This window comes from Bombus bifarius, unplaced genomic scaffold, assembly GCF_011952205.1.
Source record: "Bombus bifarius isolate JDL3187 unplaced genomic scaffold, Bbif_JDL3187 scf7180000008020_frag, whole genome shotgun sequence".
Taxonomy (NCBI): domain Eukaryota; kingdom Metazoa; phylum Arthropoda; class Insecta; order Hymenoptera; family Apidae; genus Bombus; species Bombus bifarius.
In genome coordinates this window covers 12,670-18,157 of record NW_022884393.1, presented here as the reverse complement: position 1 = coordinate 18,157, position 5,488 = coordinate 12,670, and the positions used below count along the sequence as shown (strand labels likewise).

At 36.2% G+C, this 5,488-nt stretch overlaps 1 long non-coding RNA gene across 1 annotated transcript; it reads right to left on the bottom strand.

The window, feature by feature from the left end:
- Positions 1–1,044: 1,044 nt before the first annotated feature.
- LOC117207105 lies at positions 1,045–1,715 on the bottom strand. The gene is made up of 3 exons (XR_004487468.1): positions 1,555–1,715; positions 1,201–1,290; positions 1,045–1,097 (listed from the first exon to the last, which is right to left on the bottom strand). It is a non-coding gene; the product is annotated as an uncharacterized LOC117207105 (long non-coding RNA).
- Between the last annotated feature and the right edge of the window lie 3,773 nt (positions 1,716–5,488).

Sequence of the window (5,488 nt, the reverse complement as noted above, 5' to 3'; positions counted from 1 at the left end):
AACGAAATAGCAGCGCTTCGCAGGTAAAACTTGTTCAATGATGGCATTTTGCGCACGATTGGGCTTGTTTCGAGAATGAAACAGGCCTGCACGTTATTCGGCGTCCAAAATGGAGTGACAGTAGCGCTTAAACGTCGAAATATTTCAAACGGGTACGAAATAGCAGCATTTCATATGGTAATATCAATGAAACATGGCAGTTTGCGCATAATTGGGCTTGTTTCGAGGATGAAACAGGCGTGCACGTTATTCGGCGTCCAAAATGGAGTGACAGTAGCGTTTAAACGACGAAATATCTCAAACGGGAACGAAATAGCAACGTGTCACGTCCCGCGCTACGCACGTGCCCTACCGAAAAACGGAAAACCGCAATATACAAATAATGCGAGCGACAATTCGAATATCCAAAACGAACACATGATACAACGAAAATGGAAATTGTTTAAATAAAAGTTTAATTAAATGTAGTCATATATAGAGAATTAGTATACGAGGGCAAATAAGAGATAATAAAGTTAAAATAGGTACTCTAACGAAATAGTAAATATAAAGAGTACAACATAACCTATAATTTCATAATTCGACTAAGGATAAACTATGAAGAAACAATTATCCAAACGTGACTCACAAATTAATTAATAAATCACGACATAATACTATATTCAATCAGGATAACCTACAATTCGACAATTTAATCAAATCTCGTAATAACTTCATGAATAATTCAAAGGAAAGGAAAAAGGAATGGAACGATAGGAATACACACCTTTATAACAAACAGGAAATATCAAGCAATTTAATATACAGTAAATATGGATATACAAAACCACAATAAACAAAATATATCTTATATACAACTAGATATAAAATATATAAAACACCTAGGCATATTAACACACTTCAATAAACCAGGCACTATTGTCAAAATTCACACACGAAACGTCAAGATCGAAGTAAAAGGGATTCCACGAACAATACACTCGAACAAGTTAAAACTAACACAATCGAAACAGACCACAAGAACGATTTTAAGAGACAACGGAGTACAGTAATATATGGAACAACACTGCTTGTCAAATACCGCAGATAGTGGTAACCTAAAAGGAAAAAGGAAAATTACTATGAGTGCTCTAACTATTACTTAAATATAAAATGTGTAATTCAATAAAATAATTACAAAACAGTGGAAGTGGAAAATACCTCGTGAACAATTACTCATCGTAGAAGGAAGTGTATATGCGAAGACAGGTTATGTGTCCATATTCGTAGAACATAATCTACGACAGCCAGCTGAAACAAATGTAGGAATTAACTTTAATTGTTTCGATACAAAACATAATACTACTAAATGTTTATAACAATATTGTGCCTAAACCAAAGGAAGTGTGACACTGCTTATCAAATCATGCAGATAGTAGAAACGTAAAAGAAAAAGGAAAATTACTATGTTTGTGTTCTAACCATCATTTAAATACACAACATGTTAATTCAATAAAATAATTAAAAGCAGTGAAAGTTGAAAGCACCTAGTGCACATCGTAAAAGGAAGCGTACATGCAGGAATTTCGCAGAAACAAGTTGTGGACCCACTCCGTAGAACATAGTATACGACTGTCAGCAGAAACGAATGAATGAACTAACCTCAATTGTCTTAATATATATGGAAGAGAATAATACTATTAAAGACTTGCAATAATATTTCAATTAAACTAAACGAAGCACGATAACAATCAATAATTGATGCTCTACAACAGACTTACAGTTCGCTAATGGAAAATAAAACCGAAAAAATCAAGAAAATTAATGACACTATAACGAAATAACTCAGCGTTGACATAGCGGTCTTTGATAAGAAGAAATAAAATCAGTTAATAAGTGCAGGAAGAGTTAAGAAATAACTAAGATAGGTTAAGTGAGTGACAACGATAATTTACTACTCACATCGAAGAAGTTTATACAAGGGTCAACGCAGTGATGAGAAACGAACTACCTAATTGGAGTAAATGTGTACGAAGAATCGAAGTTGATATTACTGGAATGATCAAGAAGACGTGAGAAAATTGGAAAGTCAAAAATTAGTGACATTATAACAAACGATTCAACACCGACGGAATGGTCTTAGCAAACAAGAAAAGGTATCTTATAAGTTAACGAGGTTTGTATGCAACCAATCATCGTAGAAGGAAGTGTGCATGCAGGAACTCCACGAGAATTGGCTACGGATCCAACTTTGCAGAACATAATATACGACAGTATGAAGATATCGAAGGTAATAAATACCGAGGTAACCAATCATAGTCTAAAAAAAGGGGAAGAATATTGTAAACCATCTTGGAATATAAATTGATAATAATAAGAAGCTCGTTACTCACATCGGAAGATATACATTAAAGCCGATGCAGTTGCAAGAAGCCTACTACCAAACTTAAGTGAATACTTATGGAATACTGAACCAGATACTACCGAAACAGTCAAGATGGCAACAAGAAATTGGAAAATCAAGGAAATATTCTGACACTATAACAAAACAATTCGATGCTGACGAAGCGGTCTTACCAAACAAGATAGTGGACAGACTATTTTACTATACAGATATTTATAAAATATAGTGTTTTATATATATATGTCGGAGATGAAAGAACACCGGAGCCTTTGGAATTTTGGATAATCCCGCAACATTGTAACCTAGAGTCTACTATAGCTGTAATTGAACAATTGTAGTTATTCAATCCGATTGTAATTGTTCGAGAGTTGTGATAATGAGCTTGGGCTCGAGGCGACAGTCAGTCGCCGAACGTAGCCGCGGTCACGGGATGAACGCTTTGTCTAACAAAGGTATGGAGTAATTCTATAGCTCTCCTTAAAAGAAATATTCGTGGCGACACGCGACAGTAAACATTTCAATGGTTTCTGTCCCGTGGCTCGCCACACGCAGACCCTATTCTTCGAGTAAGATGATTGCCAGATGTCGATGCGTCTCCGCAGTACATGTTCAGCTAGCTCAAGGGCCCGTTATAAATCTTAAGATTTAGTCAACTAAAGTCCTTCAAACAGACAAACGGTCTTTGTCCCAACTACGGGAAGATAGGGGAGACCTATTTTTCAACGAGCGGCGTCTCCCACTAGCAACTTTCCCTCGAGGGCGGCTAGCATCTTTTTCTAACCACCGATATGGAGATTGACCAATTAGCAGCAACGCCAATTTTCCTTACTTTCTGAACGAAGGCTTTTCTCGACGAATCCGATGATCTCGTGTCCTTAGACACACCCCATTATAGTTTTCCTGTGTGGCATTATCGGGACGGGAAAGTCATTCTCTCTCGCGATCTCATCGACGAAAAGAGTAACCCCTTACGACCAGTGAATACTACGCGTCCGACTTAGATTTTGTGAGCACGATCATCTATCATCCGTCGACCGCGGATTCGTTATTGAACCTACGATCCTTGTCATTAGTTTCTCGAGTATCTTATTACCACGGTTACTTGTCCGGTTCTATGATAATCGCATTTGCACTAGTCAATGTCTTCTCTCTTGCATAACGACAACGTGTAACCCAAACGAAGATTCGTTTCACGCCCCTAACCCTAATTCTAATGTAAATCCGACATATATATATTGTTTCACAACGTGATTCTTTAAGTTTGTCTACATGTTAATTATTTTTAATACTATAGTGTCATATTTTGTTTAATAGAATATCGATCTCACACATATATATAACTTGTAATAATTTTTATTAAAATGTGAACTATTCCTAATCACTTGGTTTGTTTCTCACGGCTGGTTTCTATCAATTTCTAATATTCCTGTTATCATATAATAATGTGTTATATTGTATTAATTATTATTTATTCTTTCCTCGTTACGATCTTCCATTGGTGTTATCATCTATTAAATATTTACTTCTTCATCGAAAATATAATTTATTTTGTAACGCATAGAAATTACTATATGCACGTGTTGATTATCCAAAATGGCCGCCCATGGATGTCCCTAGTATATAGTGACTTTTACTAATGTGGAATCTATCATTTATCCGCTAATTATTTGTAACTTTATTTTAGTAGTTGACGTATAATTTATTAAAAAATTTTTATTTTCGTTGTATCGTCCGTTCGTTTCGGATATTCGAATTGTAACTCGTGTTATTTGTATATTGCGGTTTTCCGTGTTTTCGTTACAGCACGTGCGTAGCGCGGGATTTCCGGAGGAAATTTGACTGATCGCATCCCTGAGCTCGTTCGGAGCGGATGTAGTGGCTGTTGGTAGTTGCTTTACTATACTGGTCGGGGTGATTTATATTCCTTGTAATCCTTATAATATCTGCTGCGTATATAATATGCTGGTGCGTTTTTCAATATATCTGTTCCCTCCAGCGTCTCGCCTGGAAGATGAAATCTGTCTTGATTTTTCTGTATCAGTGCTTCAACATTCCTTCTTTCTTCTACGTTCAAATGTTCCAGTCGCAACAATTCCATTATTTTGTCGAACCTTGTTTCTCTAGATACTGAAATAACTTTGCACGTAGTATGAGAGAACGAAGTGGGAATTATAAATTCTTTAGTTACCATTATAGGTATGGTAAATTCCTGGTCCCTCGATGTGGTATTAATTACTCTTAGATAACCCCTTCCCGCGGTTTCTCACAACCGCGTTTCCGAAATAGACTCCCTTAATCGGTTCGATTTTGGGAATATATCCCTCGTTTGCCTCCGTATTTGCAATATTTATTGTACATGGTACCGAACTTCGTTTCTGCACAATTATTGTATCGAACGTGATGTAAATATTTCCCCATTTAATGTGTTTTTGCTCGTAATACAGACGAGCTTTGCATCCTGCAAAAATTCGAATCCTAAGATTCCATCTTGATCGATCAGCAATGATTCATCAACTACATGAAAAGTAACTGAATGGCCCGCAACCTGTATTATTATCTGCCCTAGGGTGACCAGGCTCGTTGCCGTAATTCCTCGAGATTCAATTGATCCTTGCTCGTTGATGGTTGCTGAATCGGGTAAGGCAGGTTTCTTGATGATATTGATTTCTGATCCGGAGTCTAAAAGTAAATTTGTTTTAGTTTTTAAATCTGGGGAGACTATTCGTGCAGTTGGAGTATTTGGGGAATCGTTTGGGTTTATATATATTCGTTTCCCTTGCAATCTACTAAAGTTTGCAATATTGGCTTCAAGACTACCGTGTATCCAATTACTATTTTCTTCCTTTTCTTCATTTTAGTTTTTATTTTGCGCCAAAACGCAAGTTTGCTGACACCGATCCAATTATCCAATTGCTTGCCAATAGTATTCAAAATACAAATTTTTGAAAATGCCATAGCTATATTAACCCAAAAATATTTTGGATATAGTATAGTGTGATACCATCTATATTTTCCAGCAGGAATCATAAGATCAGCACTCGTGTTACCTATGTCAAATACTAAATGTAGTAACCAATGAAATATTTTTAATCCAATAATAATCCA